At 41.0% G+C, this 16,630-nt stretch overlaps 1 protein-coding gene across 2 annotated transcripts in view; it reads right to left on the reverse strand.

The window, feature by feature from the left end:
- The window catches only part of PTPRT (protein tyrosine phosphatase receptor type T), a 454,289-nt gene that overhangs the window by 136,410 nt on the left and 301,249 nt on the right, over positions 1-16,630 (reverse strand). The gene's annotated exons all lie outside the window — the stretch shown is intronic.

Below are 16,630 nucleotides of genomic sequence, written 5' to 3' on the forward strand. Positions count from 1 at the left end.
AAAATTCACGGATCGAATGAAAAGAAGTAGTAGTGATTTAGCATCAAAGGAAATAATTACTCTTGAAATAAATACAAATTAGAATTAACATTTATATTGTCTTTTCTTCCCCTCTGAATGTCTCCAAAATTCAAATTTATTTTAGTTTACATACTTAGCTAATTAAACCTCTAAAAATAATATAATATTTTATGGGCCATTTCTGGAGAAAACTAGCATAACTTAAAACAGACCCAGGCACATTGATTATTTCATCAAGTTTATATTAGTTTTCACGGTGCAATAAATTTTTAAAAAATTGCCTCCTGCTGATCTAATTATGATCTTATTTTTAAGCAATTCTTAAAAATTAGAAATGTATTGCAGACTTTCATTCTTAATGACTTGAATTTAACAACAACAACAACAAAAAAATGCATTGAAGTTGGCAAAGAAAATACTTAACCAAATTCTCAGCTGATGTAAAGAGGAAAATCTTCCTGAAGCTGGAGCTGATGGAGTCGGGCTGTTTGCACGAGCTGGTTATTCTGGCTTCTGCAACCCAGAGCCCTCCATTTCTCCAGCTGCCAGCCTTACAAATCCACTTGTTCCTCTGAGTGCCAAACTGGGTCCAACTCTTCTCGTGCTAATGTTGGCTCTGCAGGGCAAATCTGGCACAGGAGTCTTGTTTCAAACCCAGTTTCTTTGAACTGAGTCACACAAACCCAACGTGACCAGTATATGATGAAGAGCCATGGGTAAGCACTGGTTGTGTAAGGCTAGCAAAAGTTTTAACTCATCAGAACATGAAGCTAAAATGCCCGTGAACAAGACGGGCCTACTCCCTCCAGAAATATTAGTTTACACAGACATTTCTCACAACTGTATCTACCTTCCCAGGCAACATCCACCTGCTATGTGCAGGCTACGTACTGCCATTAGTAGATCCATGGAGAGCTACTACTCATAACTTACATTCTACAGGTTCAAATATTCAGGTGACTATTACAAGGAGCCTGGTGAGACAGATGTAACCACAGCATGCCTAGGACCAGCATCATACACATCAAGATGCAACAGGAAAATGTTGCATCAAGGAAGCAGACTGACCCCAAAATGCCAACAATGTTAAAAGAAGCAAGACAAGCCAGAATTACTCTTTAGAAACTCTTTTGAAAGGTACCACTTTGCATTCATTCAGCATGTTATAACCTCAGGATACCTCCTATAATTAGGAGCTCCTATAATTAGGATACAGCTAAGCATTCTCATTCCAGATAGAGTACTCACTGTACCATACTTCTAACGTGATAAACCTAAGTGAGAGAAGTAACGCAAGCACAGGAGCATAAGCTACACTGACACAAAGTCATTATTTTATAGTCTCTGATGTCAGCATGACCTGCTGCTCACACAACTCATCTGCAGAGAGGGCACTCTTTCCCCTCCTGCAGCAGTGAGGACCTGCTTCATTTCAGACACTGGCAGGTGCGTGGGCTTTTTGGTCACCCTTTTTAAACTCTCAAGAACAGTACTTTTATTTTTACTATCGTATTGACAAAAATCAATGAACTGAGAACACAGCTGCTAGAAACACTTGTGTTAGAGGCATTTAGCTATACGATAAGGAACCCTCCATGCAGGTTCTCCCTTTGCAGTGTCTGTAACACCCAAAGGAGGCTAAAGAAACAGTAACATTCCCAAGGAATGGTGCTGGCCAGGGGCCACAGCTATAACCCAGGAAACAAGGTAAGAAAAGACAGGCTTGGTTAAGAGCCAAGCAAAAACCAATAATCAAACTCCAACTCTGCTGTTATTAGGTAAGACTATCTTCACCATAATTATTTAGAATTCTGATGCAGATGCACCCAGAAGCTCGATAGCCGAGGCTGTTCTTACAGTGTAGCTGTTCTGAATGAGAGTGATGACCCCAGAAATCTCTCTAGAAGTCAGACTCAAGTCAGATTTAAATAGACTTTTACAGAGACGCTTGCAAAGAGATTCCAGTTCTTGAGCTACAAAACTGTATCTAGCCATCAGCTGAGTTTCCAAATTTTTAAAAGGCAGCAGTAACCCACCAGCACTTGGGTGGTCACCTCTTGTCCTTTCCTCAAATGTAAAATTGGCTCCTTCATGCAGCATGTTATCAGCAGTAACATTAAACTTCATTTAAGAGCAGAAGACTGCAATGATACCTAACAATAGTCCCATCCACTGAAGCACATTTCTCTCTAGAGACTCTAGTGTGAAAAGGAAAAGCTGTTGAACAGAAGGCAACATGTCTTCCTCTTCATTTAAATCCAGGGACGTATCTGCTTGCAATGGCAAGAAGTAGAGAAAACAACTGCCACCCCAGAGAAGAGCTCTGTAACCTCATCTGTTACCTCCTTCAACAAAATAACGGCTCTCTGAGGGGCGGAGAAGGCTGAATGGGTTGTACCAGATTGCAGTGCGTTTAGCTGCTGGCAATATTTATGATCAGTAGTTTATATGCAGAAATATTTATAAACAGGGAATTTAGAGATTGACACGTTGCTGAAAGCTATACTATCCATGTCACAGAGTGCACTGCCCAAATCCTGCATCCCTTTAGGTGAGAAGAGGATGCAGAGAAAAGCATTCTTCCCATAAATTAATGCTTGTCCTTTTTCAGTATGAAGTCCCAGAAGCAGTTGCTCCTACATTCTCTGATGGTAACTAAATGAAAAATAAAATGCATCTCCATCTTCTGAAATGCCACCTTTCTCTTCCAACAGTTAATATAAAGCATGAAAATTAATTCAAAGCTGTCAACTTTTTTTACAATTATTTTATTTCACTCTGCTTATTTAAGGATAGAGGTAAGAGGTGCTCATTGCACGTGATGCAAACGCTTGAGCGCTCTGGGACAACATGTCTGCATTTTGCTGTAAAGACGTGCAGCAATCGGGTCGAATGAGATCAATATAGTACAACAATAACACTTTATCGGTTAAGAGTTTCTGTCGATTTTCTCACCTACGCTGACATAGCAAATTCAGAAAAGCCCTGTAACAGGCTGGTGAAAACTCTGAGAACCTCCTGACCAGATGGCAATTCAGCCAATCTAATCCAGGACTCTACCTGCAAACAGCCCTACACCACAGATAGATCAGCAAACAGAAAACACATTCCCCTAACCACCTACATAGAGACTGACACACAGCCTGTTTGGCAAGAGTGTAAAAACATTGCTGTCCTGGTCTGTACCATCAAAATATTATTATTCATGCAAGGAGGAGGCTTCCCCCCTGACTCACCCCAACCCCCGCAAAAAACCAAAAACCAAACAAAACAAAAAAAACACAACACACAAACCACCAAAAAAAAGAAAAAAAAAAAACCAAAAAAACCACACCAACCCAAAAACCAACAGATGCTGTCATTCTTAAAGGACCTGCTGTGCACAGCAACAATTGGCAGAGGATTTTATTTCCATTATTATCTGATTTGAGACAACACTGAAAATCCTATGTGGAACTGCAAACAAGTACAGATGCCTGCTCAGCTTCAGCATGTTTCAAATCACCTACCAAAACAGAGGAGCCACTGTTGGATTTATCTTTTTCTTAATTCATTAATCACAGGCAAGACTTCCACAAGCAGTGTGTGCCCCCAGCATATCATTAAGGATTATGTTCACAGATACTCTGTTTAGACAGCACGGTGTTAAATCCCAGCAAATAAGTTGGTCACTGAGATGTGCGTGGAGCCCTTTAGGAGTAAAGCTGCTAAAACAATTACGTAATGACATGAAAAAACAGTGGGTAAACTGCACATCTTGGTTCTTCCCAGGCATGAAAGCTTCACTAGGGCTTCCTCTTTATCTCAGATTTGTTTGGGAAAAAAAGAGCCATTGCTACCATGCTTCCCCTACTAGAAACGTCAAACACCCTGACATAATTTTCTTCTCATGCCACTGTGGAGCTCAGAGTAGCAAAGGAAAACACTGAGATCTCCATGCAGCAGACTGAGCTGCAGCTCATCAATACCATTTCTTCACATTACAGCTATTAACAAGCCACTGCAGCTGCAGGGAATTTCTCATGGTCCAGCCAGGCTGTTCCAAAGGTCCTTGGTGTCCACCATATTTCTTTAAACCTGTCAGTAAAGCAGCTAGAAAATAGATGTCCATCTGCTGCTGCTGAGATTACACAAGTTAAACTAGTAGCAGGTAACAAGGGATTTCCTCAAAACTCTTTCATAAGCAGCTTTCTTGGTGCTTATTACCATGACAGAGGAAACTGCGAGTCTAAGAAACTCAGCTGACAGCACAGCAGACCTTTGCCTCAGGCAAAGCAGAATGAATTCCCCTCCTTCCCAAGTCAATGTAATTTATAGCCCAGGGCTGTGTCTCATTACTCCTGCCCAAGCCAAGGTTGTTCGAACCTCAGTGGCAGCTGAGCAACAGCCTTGTCTTTTGCTGGCACTCCTCTGAAAGCAGGAGCCTGGGTTTTATTTAGCTGGAAATCTGGTCTACTGTACAGAGAAGTTTGGAAAGAGGAGAGAATGTTTCTGGAATAGTACAAGACAGATTTTATAAAACATAAGGAGAGAAAAAGATTACAGTACCCAGGAAAAGGATTGAGTTACATCTACAAAGCAGCGCTGTTTGCTCAGCGGCAGCATGGAAGAGTTCGCAAAGTTCAGCCTTAGTATAAGCGTCATCGGTAGGTGAGGAGGTAACTTTTGTCTGGATAACCTGAAGAATTTTTAATTTGTCTGTGTCCTAAATAAGAGAACACCAAGTCAATAATGCTGTGTACACATTATTTTGTTTTCCTCTAAAGTTAATACAAGTTCAACACTGTCACAGAGAAAGTCAAACAGCTCAGGAAAACCTTTTGGTTCACTGGCAAAAGGAACTTTATCAAGCACTAAAAGGAAAAATGTCCTAGACAGTAATAACGCAGGAGTTCTGTGCATGACTTGTGCTCATATATCTCTTTTCCAATAAACAAACTAATAATTATTCTGCAGCCACAAGCCCCGTTGTGGTCTGTGCAAAAGAAAAAAACAAAACAAAACAAAAAAACCAACCAAAACCAAAAGAACAAAAAAAAAACCCTGCATCACATTGCTCCGCTGCTGTGGGAAGCGCTGTGGGGTGCAGGCTGGAACATGACACACAGCTGGGAGTGGTCCTGCACCGGAGCTCAGGGAAGGGAGGAAAAGCCTGAACTTGCCCTGCAGTTTGGCAGACCACATTTCTGACTCTGGAAAAGTCACCAAAGTGAGCCTTAGAGAAAGATTGTTTATCCTAAAAGACAAAATAAATCTGGATAGAAGCATCTTTTGCTCTTTCTGCAGGATTTTTTGTTTCGGTTTCGGTTTTTGTTACATATTTTCTAGTTTATGTCCTCCTTAGAAGTTTCCATCCAAGATACGGGCCTTGTATGAACATTTTAAGGATGACAGAACAGCCTTGCTTTTCTTGATTCCTTCTTGTGAACTTTAGAGTCAGCCCATGAAAGCTCAAGGACTAATGAAGCACTTTCAGCAGAAGTGTTTCAGACTGCGGAGTGACCCTGAACTGGGAACATTTCAACACAAAATACAAAGATGTTGGAGATATTAGATCTGCCAGAGACAAGACCTGGGTTAAGAAGGAGCTCCCAGGATGTTCACTGGTGGGTTGATTCTGGATTTATTTTGAACGGTGTTCACTTATGTTGAAAGACCAAAATATTCCTGAAATGAGGGAGTTTAAAACGGGAATTGAATTCTATGAAGACAGGGCCAGACCTTCTGTGCAGATATATGATGAGGAATATTCTTCATTGCCTCAAGACTGTGTCCTCACAGCATCTACTTTTTTTGAGCTCCTGAAGAAGAAAGAAGCTGACTCCAATATCGAAGAGGACACTACATTAATGAGACGCTCGCTCAGCTCTCCGTTCTGTCAGACTTTTACAAGTCCGATAGCTCTTTGATTACCTGGTCAGCACCACCACTGGGTTTGTCATTCATCCAAGCTCCCTTGTATGCAGCCAACAGCCTGGGCATCTTTCTCCTAAATCACCACGCTTTTCACTGGATGATTAGGAAAACAGAACAGGGCTGGCTGATGCTGCTACGCTCTCAAATTCTGATTTCAAGGTGATTTGTGCTCCCTTCCTCCTTGGTTTGGGAGAATGGGAGGGGAAGCAAGAAAGCTGTCCTCTTTTGTGTGCTTGGAGCCAAATAAGGATTTAACTTGCCTGGCACAGTATCTGCTCTGAAGTGTACGGTACGTCAGGGGGACAATCAATTTCATGGCTGTATAAAGCTGATTGAAACATGATTACACAGCAAGCCATGGGCTCTTTTTTCTAAGACTCGCCAGCCGCCTGTGCTTCTTAGGAACAATTACTACTGCAGGTGACTTCGGATTGCGGCTGGGATGGACATTAGTTTCAATCTTATCAGGTAGTTTCAGACATTTGGGGTACAAGAATAAAGTTAATTGCACCAAGAGTTACACAAAAGGAATAATTTGAAGAAAGTTATCTTCTAATGAACAGGAACGAGTTAGTGAACAGGTTAGTGAACAATCCTCCAGTGTTGGACTTCAGAACTAAAGAATATATTTTATGACCAGATGACTGGGCACATTTTCCATCTTGAAACTCAGTTTAAGCCAGTCAGTTATTGCCACTTGCATCCCTCCACAGCCCACTAAATTTTACCTAGGAAATGGGAGGAAGCAAAGGCCTTTCATTTTTCCGTGCTTCTCTTCTTTCGGGAGAAGGTTAGGGGGGAGTTAAACAGCTTTTTTGCAAGTTATATTTAAGGCTGGCAACATGCAAAAGACTAAAAGCCCTGAAGAATAAAGTCCTTTAATTTAGTCACAGCACAAGCACAGCATGGCTGGTTCCAGTATAAAAAGCCATAGCACAGCTCTAGGAATGAATATGAATATTAACCTCGGGAGACTCCATGAATAAAAGTGGCCCGTTTGCTCCCTAGCCTGTTTACTGACAGTCACAGAAACATGGAGCCAATTAAACCCGAATGCAAACACAGACAACACATAGACAAGATGGGATATAACATGAGCCTACACCCAGCTTTTCTCTTGGCCAGGAACAGGCATAGCAGGGCTGGGAAGCCTCATCTGCTCTCCTTCCCCAGATGACTCCTTCCCATTCATTTTTCCTTGGGACTTTATTGCTTTTTGTTTTCTATAAATAAAACCAAGTTTAATGTCTATGAGAAAGGGAGGAAGAATGGAGTAGGTAACAAAGCAATTGGGAGCGCCTCAGTAATGTATTCAAGCCATTAAGGATTTCATTAGGTTTACTAAAAGGTCATTAATGATAAAATATCTTCTTTTATTTTACCTACTTTCTAAACATTATAGTCTATTCTGCCATTCAAGCTTGCACCCCACTGACATTAATTAGCATGCTATATATTAAGGAGAGTTTTTAATGAGCTGTTATTTCATATGATTTTATTGGAGAGCCTCATTGTTCAGTTTAATAGCAGAAAATGACAACTATAGAAATTGCTTTGATAGGACCACAGCACTGAGGCGGTTATTCAATCTCCATACTTGTTCCTCAGTTAGTTCTTGATGCTGAAAGCGCTGCTTAATATACCTCATAGCTGGCTTGCCATGCTACACTGGGGGTAGCGAGAGCTGTGAGCAGTGAACAAAACCCCGGGCCAACGCAACGGAGCACTAACAATATCGCGTACGGCTCCTGTTCCCTACACAGCATAAAGTCACAGAAGCAAGACCCATCTACGTATAAAATGGTTTTGCCACATTTAAGGATAAAGTACCATCCTGGTTATTATTGTAGCTGTTAATTGTAAGACCATATATTTTTAGTCACTTAACGCTGAAACTGTCCATTTGTTCTTCTTTTCCAAGTGTCTGCCTCACCCTCAGTCGATTCTCACAATTTCAGACAAAAGCAGTTGAATTAGAAGCAAAAGGCAGAGGACGTGCTCTCCTGGGCTGGAGCCTGGCAGCTGCCAGCAGCCTTCCGAAAGCTGTCCCACCCCTGCTGTCAGCAGCGCTACCTGGACAGCGGGGAGAACAGAAATCAGAAAAAAATAAATAACAAGCAGGGAGGGCAGAAGGAGAAGCAACAAGGGAGGCAAGGCGGCAGAGGCCGGTGGTGAGAGGAGGGCACAGCAAACCCAAACCCATCCCACTCACTGGATGGCAGGATGGCAGTTAAAGACCGGGTCTACTACACACGCACAAAGGACAGCAGTAAGATTAATTTCCCGAAAGGAACCATAATATTGGCATCTCCTCCTTTTAAAGGCGATGAGATCATTTTAACAGGCTTTTCCTCTTTTACACAGTCCCTCAGTTGCACCAATTAACAGGACAAAGCCACCACTTCTGAATTTCTCAATCCTATCTCCTATGTATTTCCTAAATTAAGCAATCCCTAAGATGACACGGGGAAAAAAACCCAACCACCTAGGAAGGAAGTACAAACACGTATCTGTAGTTTGCTTTCAAGTTAGTTAACTACTACATTTTGGCAAGCAAGATATTGTAAGATCTGAATATGGAACTGTTATAGAGCTTTACAGGTATTACCATAACTGCCCAGGTGTACTGGCACTTGAAAATATTAGATGGAAGAAACGGGACTAAGAATCAACTCTTTTCCTGGATAAGCAATACAGGGCAACAGCATGTCTGAAAGAAGAATAGAATAAAATTGTATATATTCTAGAAAAGAAAATAAAGCATTGGAAGGCAGAAAGACAAGATGTTCAAGTATCTACAAAAGGATTTTTTAAATTTGAACTTCATTATAAGCATTATAAGAAAGAGTAAGTTGGCTTGGGTTTGGGTGTTTTTCCCCAGTTCTTATCACTTAGTTTGGTCTCAAAAGAGTGCAAAACAATCACTGAAATAATTTTGTTTCTTTCTTTTGTTTGTTTGTTTTTTAAAAAAAGTTTTGTTGTAGCCAAATATCTTCTTATTTGCATGGGATTTATATGGCTGCAAGTCTATTGGCTTCAAAAGAACAATAAAAAGGTAATCAAAGAAATTGTTGTGCTCAAGGGACCGCATTATGCTTTTATTTCTGGAAAGCTTGATCAAGCAATTTTTTTAAACAGTTGATTCATACTATTTATAACACCAGTACGCTACTTACCTGGAGGTTGTCACACATTTAAAAAAACCCTGACATCTGAGTTTCTCAGAAGTCGTCTCATTTTTCTCATCAAGATGTTACTGAAAACCATAGGATTTGGAAGAGCATCATTAACAAATGCTTCCAAACTAAGTATATTTTGCAAGTAACAGTGAGTAGCGCACAATTAAGAATTCTGTATAATTTGAAGAAGTTTGTTCAAAAGCTATTTAAGGTGTTTATTCAGAAAAGTATCCCCAATTAGGGAGTCATTTAAACATTTCCTAAGTTTAAGGTAGTGTTTAACTGGGACAGGATGGAGAGAAACAGCCACAACAAAGACGCAGCAGGCTCTTCCCCAGGGGGTTTAGCACCCGAGGAGCAGGCAGCCTGCACCTGGGCATCCCCCGCTGCCACCCTCCTTCCCTGCAAGAAGCACCAAGGGCCAGCAGCCCCAGCCCTCAGACACCCCAGGCAGAGCACAGCCTAATTCCTCTTATCTCCCCACAACAGCCTTAAAGCAACCCAGCTCCAACCCACCGCAGTCCTGCCACAGCATTTCATGTTTCCAAACGCCATAGGGGAAGGAAAGCCACCCTGTTTCACCAGAACAGCAGCTTTATATCTTCTTTGTTATTGCACGCAGGTAAAGCAGGCTTCACTTGCAGCATCAGAGAAGACACCCTGGATGCCCTGTCTATGGCACGTGGGTGTCTCAAGCACATTCTAGGGCTGACGGGGAGCTTATAAGCCATATTACTTTACTAAAAAGCATGGAAGGGGAAAAGGGGCTTTATGTGAGATTCTGCTGATTGAAAAAAAAAAAATATTTCTTGTGACCTTGTGCTCCCCAAATGCCACTGGAAAGCTGTCTCACTGAGCTCTGCTTTTGCTAGAAACTGAATAACAGGGTCTGTGGCTGACACGGCATCCCAACCTGCTAAGAATGGGAGCAATATTCGGATTTATAGCTCTTCTTAATTGCCAAGAAAAGATAATAAATCAGCACAATCAGCACCATTCATTTTCTGCATTCTGGCCTGAATCCTTACCGAGTGGGGCCCAGACCATTGGCAGCGTCTAACCAACCTGTCCATCAAGCGCTCAGTAAATACTACAGTCAGCAACCATATAAGAAATAATTCTTGTTCAGCCAGCCCAGCCCTCTTCCAGTGCAAATCTGTACTAAGAGCCGTTAACTATTGAACTAATTTAGCTGGGTATATATGCACAGCTTTCCTTACATGTAACTGAAAGGATGACGTAGCCACCTTAGGGCTGACAAAGTTTCAAACTTGGAACAGATTACACATGGCCATACAGTTTCGTTGCTAGTTGAGGTTATTAAAGAATTCGAATTCAACATCGCCCAGATGCAGCAAAACATTCTGTGTAATTGACTTTCATGGACTCTGGACAAACAATGTACTGCAGTAGAAGACACTGTATAAATCCAGTGTCAAAGGAAAACAACATTAGTGCTGCAGATGAACGGAGAATAATCTGCAACTGTGTGAAGACTGCATTGTCAAATGCCCTTACAGATGAGTGATAAAGCTACCACTGGATATACAATCCATAACTGATCATTTCCTGGGTTTTGAGCACTTAACAGTGTCTCCTTAATGCTCTCTTAATGTTCAGCTAAATGCAGCAGCCAGCTGCGTTGTAGCATGGACTTCCTTCAGTGCACACTTAGTGAGCTTAAGTGAGAAAGCCGCGTCCCAGGAGTATCATGCATCCACAGAATACAACTGAGAAGCTGTAACATGATTGATTTTCATGGGAACATTCAAAGCCACTTCTCACTGAAGGCAATTTCCGAGAATTGTCATCTTTCTACTATTTCGACTGTAGAGCTTTATATAAATTGGTTGCAAGATTTCATGGTTGTTGCTTTCCTTCTTGTGGGAGCCATTTTTCACTCTTAGACAAAAAAAAAAAAAAAAAAAAAAAAAAAAAAAAAAAAGCCTTTAAATAAACAAATGACTAAACCAAGTTGACTTCCCAAGCCTTTCAGATTTTCCATGAAACTTTATTTTTGCTACACCTATTAGCAGGGAAGATTTTATCCTAAAAATGTCAGGTTTCCCAAGTAGCTTAAAAATGAGCTAAGAATAGAAATGCATGCATATCCATGCAGTGGCTGTAGCTATCACACCAGATAATCAGACTTTGTGTTATATAATAAGTATGCGCTTTCAGGGGTCAAAGGTGGAAGAAATTTATTTCCACCCTACTGTAAATGCAGGCAGTGCATCCCACAAATATTGACCTTATGCATGATCCTCTAAGAGGCAGTTCCCATGTAATGACCTCACCTGCAGAGAAAAAGTGACTGAAGTGATCGAGAAGAAATGGCATATTGGCAACTGGAGAGATGATGAAGTGCAGACTGCAATTTTACATGGCAACTAAGAGGATCTGTAAACTCTGAAGTGCAATTTAAACTCAAATCCACTGGGATTAGAGGAACTAGGCTCCAAACACCCCATTAAAGAGCTGGGATTGTGTATGAAAGTCCCTTACATTATTATTCCTGGCATCTAAACAGAGGCATTTCAAGAAACAGTGACTGAGAAAACTAGCTAGTCAGAAGGTGCAAATGCATCCTTATTTTTCCCAAGACTCATGTGCAACCCACATGGGATTTAATAGTTGTAAAGACGAGGACATAAGTGATTACAAGACTACACCTTACAACGTTGAAAAAGACAGCTTGCTGTTTAAACACTGCCTTCAGGCATGGCTCACTGAAAGGACTTCAGCAGGCTGAGAGTCATTTTTCCAGCCAAGGAGCTGAATATACTGTAGCCACCCTTTCCGTATTTCTAGGATCGCAATACCTTATAACAAGCCTTCCCCCAAGTAATGTGACAAATATTTTAGACAGGAATGCTAAGTGTCTGGGGGTTGTGGGTTTGTTTTTTTTTTTTTTCCCTTCTTTCCCTTTTAAAGGTAAAATATTCTAAAATCTAAGAATTCTGAAAAATAGGTTACACATGAAAAATATATTTACAAAGGTGAAAGGCAACATCATTTATTGAGTGTGCCCCCATAAGCTTCAGGCTCCCCAAACAAACAGGGAAATGAGATATAAATAAGTTTTGCTCATTTACATTTTCAAAATGCAATTTTGCACAAAATATCTGGGTCCACACTTGTATCCGAAACACTTCAATGTGGATTATAGAACAGACACTGGAGACAACCTCATGTCACCTAAAAGCAGAAGAATTTAAGTGCCAAAGCTGGTCCATACCTTAAATTAGGTTGCTTGTTCCTGCAGTGCAATGACAGCATAGGTCTTTCTGCTGTTTGATGGTGGTACACACTCAGGATAAAAAAAAAAAATATTTAAAATATTTAAAAAAAACCCCACCTAATCTTTGTTGCATGTCTTTGTACACAAAGGCTTTGAAGCTGAACTCCCACACAGTATAAGCACAATAAGTAGCATTTGATTATTAGGGATTTTAAAGCATAGCAGCTTTTCAGGACTAGTGGAAAAAAAAAAATATCAACAAGTTTTGGTGCTTTCAGTCTGCCAGGAGACTGAAGGGGGGACAGGACTTATTACAATATTATTAGATTCTGCCACTCACAGCTTGCTGTGAGAGACAGCTGTAATAACACCTCTTTCATGAGTGTCACATGCAAAAACATCTCTGTAGAGCCTTCCACTCAAACCAGTGCACCAGCAAAATCCATTATCGCTGTTTAGCTGTGTTTCTGAACACAGATTGATCTACTTGTCTCATGTAAGTGCCTACACACCTTGAAGCTACCTGGGGACATGACTACTAGAGCTCTCGAGCTTTCTCTCCATTGTGCTGCATCCTTGCAACAGCAGCCTGGGCATCTCCCAACGGCTGTCGTTGCTGGACAGATCAACTGACACCTGCTGACGTTATTAACTGCTTTGCTGTGCTCCCCTAACACCCCCGGCATGAACCGTTCCATTGCTTGCTTTCTACACAGCTCATACCCCCATCTTTTCAGCATACTGATTAACTGACTTGCAATTCCCGGAGCTTTCCAAGTTCCCTTGAACAAGAGGTTGCTGCTCCCTAGAAACAGACTGCAATTACATACTGATTTGGGGATCTGGAAGGTTCCTTTGTTTAAAAATCCAGCTGTGGCTGTACCCAGTGAAACAATTAATCCTCCAGCTGAACACAGGGGGTTTTTTTAAACCAGTTTTAAATGCGAGGCTATGGGCACCTTTATTAAAAGGCTACAATAGCATTTTGAAGGATAAATATCAATCAGAATAGACTTGCAGAAGTCAAAAAGGTTCATTAAGGTCCTTCCATTTTGTTTAGGCTCTTTAGAAGCATTCAGTCATTATGAAATTAGTGATTCCGGCTGCCAAATGACTTGCTGAAGGTTGTGCTGCTGAATTTCAGCCCAGTTGGCATGTAAGCAGCGCGCATGCAAACTGCAATGGCACTTTGTGTGATATGGAAGTCTGCCTGGCAGGGAACTGCAAAAATGGTTAGGGATCTGAGAAGAAAATCTGTCCCTAGGAAAAGCAAATGGGATGTAAGTAGAATAGACAGCGTGATTATTTGGAAGCATTTTAGAAACTTACATTTATTTTATTTTTTTTTAACAGAACTAGAGAGAAAATACAGTATCCAGATACAAGTCAGATCTTGATGGTGATGGTAAGGAGGGAACTATTATAGAGAAAGAGGGTTTTTGATTCAGTAGGAAGTTTTATGCCCAAGGGAGTTTGAGAGACCATCACTTGCACAAGACCTACATGTGAATCTAGCCAGCTACACGCTTCCAGGTGTAACGTAGAACCTGACACCACTAGCTCAAATTCATAAAGTCATATTTCTCGAACTGTACTTTGCAGGGAATCTTTCTTCAATAAATGTTGGTAGGCTTTTGGGTTTGTTTCTCCCTAACGACCGCAACACATTTGCAGTTTCTTGATAGCTGCAACTTTGCTAGCGCATCACTGAGCCTCCCAGCTTCTCCCAGTGGCAGAGCAGCACGGCTGGGAATGGGCTTCAGGAACCGTGCTCCCGACACACACCTCATTAGACTACTGCTGCACAAGTTCATAGTTTGACCTTTTTTTCTTCTGTTGTCATCAAAGCCTTCTGCTTCTACCTCGATCGGTATTGTAGGCCACAGGAAAGAACTGAAAACCTATCGGAGGCGAACCACTAGCCTTCCCCTCCCCCCCACCCCCTTTAACCAGTAGGCCAGCTGACCTCTGTCAAAGCAGTGTAAAGCTCTGCTGATACCGCAAAATGCCTGAACCCTGTCTAAAGCAACACTTAGGAGGTCATTGCTACTGAGGAATTACTTTGGTCCTGGACACATGGCACAAAATCTTAAAATAACACCAGTAGAGACAAAGGTGCAGGTTTAAGTATCTGTAGTAGGCTAGGGATCAAACAAGCAATACAGAAGATGCAATCAGCTGGACAATACTGGAAGATTCTCAGTATTTTTTACGAAGATTAAACTTCAGTTGCAGGTAGCAGGATGAGACGTTTCTGTGCAAAAACCTGTACTTCATTTACTAAGTGATTTTGAAACCAGGATCTCCCATGGCTTGAAATGGGCACTTATATTGGCTTGTGGTACAGACTGAAGAGCCTGACAGCTCCCCTGAGGATGCTGTGGCCAGCTCTCCCGGTTATATGGAACAGCTCATCTTTATTTTTATCTCCAGCTAATGAACTCATCTCAGGGTCTTATGGAGAATGGGAATGTTCTGTATGAATTTTTACATGTAAGAAGGGAGAGGAAAGGAAAACATTTCCATTCATGACATCCTTTGGGCACTCTGGTTCTCCTGGTATTTTTAACACTTGGATTTTCATCCCTTGGAGATGAGAGGGAGAAGGAAAAGGCGGAAGAGTTTGAATTCACCTTGACTTCTCTTTGGCTTCAGCTGCCAAATATGCATAGAATCATTATCAGAAAAGAAAAAATCATTTGTGCCCCTACTGAGACTTGAGCAATGATATGACTTGAGGGGCAAAGACACTGTCATGATGCATCACTACCCTGGAGGCATTAAAGTATCTCTATGCAGCTGCTCAGCCAGAAAAGCTACTCAGATTGCTGAAGTCCTTTCAATGAGCTGAGCCCAAGGCAATATTTTAGTAGGAAACTGCCTCTTTAAAAATTAAAAGGAGTTATTTTTGCATCATTTGACTTGGATTATTTTAAATGTGTTCTATTATAGGTCACCTGCGTTGCCAGAAAAAACAATGAATTTGCAACTGATTATATTCAGATTAATTCTTTAAAAATACAGACAGCTTTATTGCATAATTCCTCACATGGACACAGGATAGCCTGTAGTACACCCTTCAAAAAACATGAAATTGCAAGGGTTAGTTCTATTCTACTATAGAGAGTGGCATGTAACCTGCACAGATTTCCACAAATGTCTTAATAGTGACCAACCAAAAATGACTCCTTGCTTAGTTGGGGATTACCTCATGGCTGAAATGACACAAAATTAGCAAGAGGAACTTCTATTCATTTATTTAGTCTTACCGTAAAAAATTCAGTCTACCCTTTGTGAGCCAGCTGGAGAGATGACTTAAAAGGGCAGCTACATTTAAGCCCAGGAGAAAGTTGCTATCTCTTCCTCATGCTGTAGTGTAAGAACTCATTGACGCTAAACCCGCTTGATTTTTTTCCATTTGACCATGACTGTGATAGAGACAGCCAGTGTTAGCAAGGAGATCGAGGAGTGACATGTTACAAGACATGCTGTTCCAAACTGATAAGGTGGATGGGAAGAGGAAAGGAGCAGAACCTCACTGGTGATGGCAGAGCTGCTTCTTACACTCAAACCTTTTTACAAAGTATGTTTGTACATTCACCCAGCACAAAAGAGAAAGCAAAAAAGTGGTTCTTGCCCCTCTGTATTGGAAAATGCTACACAAGTCCACAGGGAGGATTTTTACATCACCATAAATGCAAAATTATTTTTCACTTTTTCTAATCTTACTGTGGTAAATGCTGAACTTATACACTGAAATATGCCCTGCCAGCAGTGGTGCACTACTTCCTACTATTTAATAAAAGTGCCTTTACCTTGTCTCATAGGATGGTCTCTCATTTCACGTGATCCTTTAAAGCAGTCCTATTATATTCCTTTTCCACATATTTAGGTGTACATGACATTATGGTAGTCTCACCAGAAGCAAGTAACAGTAATGCTTCCTTACCTTAACAAGAAATAACTCCTCTGATACACTCTAAAATCACATTTTTTTTTTTTTTTTCATCCAGCATAGGATGGTCAGTGATTATCCTATAACCTGATGTATATTTTGCTTGGTGGCAGGGAAAGTGCTTGGGCTGGATAGATGTATCGTTGAAAGATTCAATAAGAATGCTGTAAGACAAGACTTAATGGCTATATTTTGCTGAGATTGCCAGGAAGTGTTATGACTACTGCAAAGGCAGATAGAAATTAGTTGCAGTATTTAGGTACAAAACACAACAGAAATTTACTTCAGGAAAAAAACCACCAGAAAGGACACAGACCT

Source organism: Falco rusticolus, chromosome 10, assembly GCF_015220075.1.
Source record: "Falco rusticolus isolate bFalRus1 chromosome 10, bFalRus1.pri, whole genome shotgun sequence".
NCBI lineage: Eukaryota > Metazoa > Chordata > Aves > Falconiformes > Falconidae > Falco > Falco rusticolus.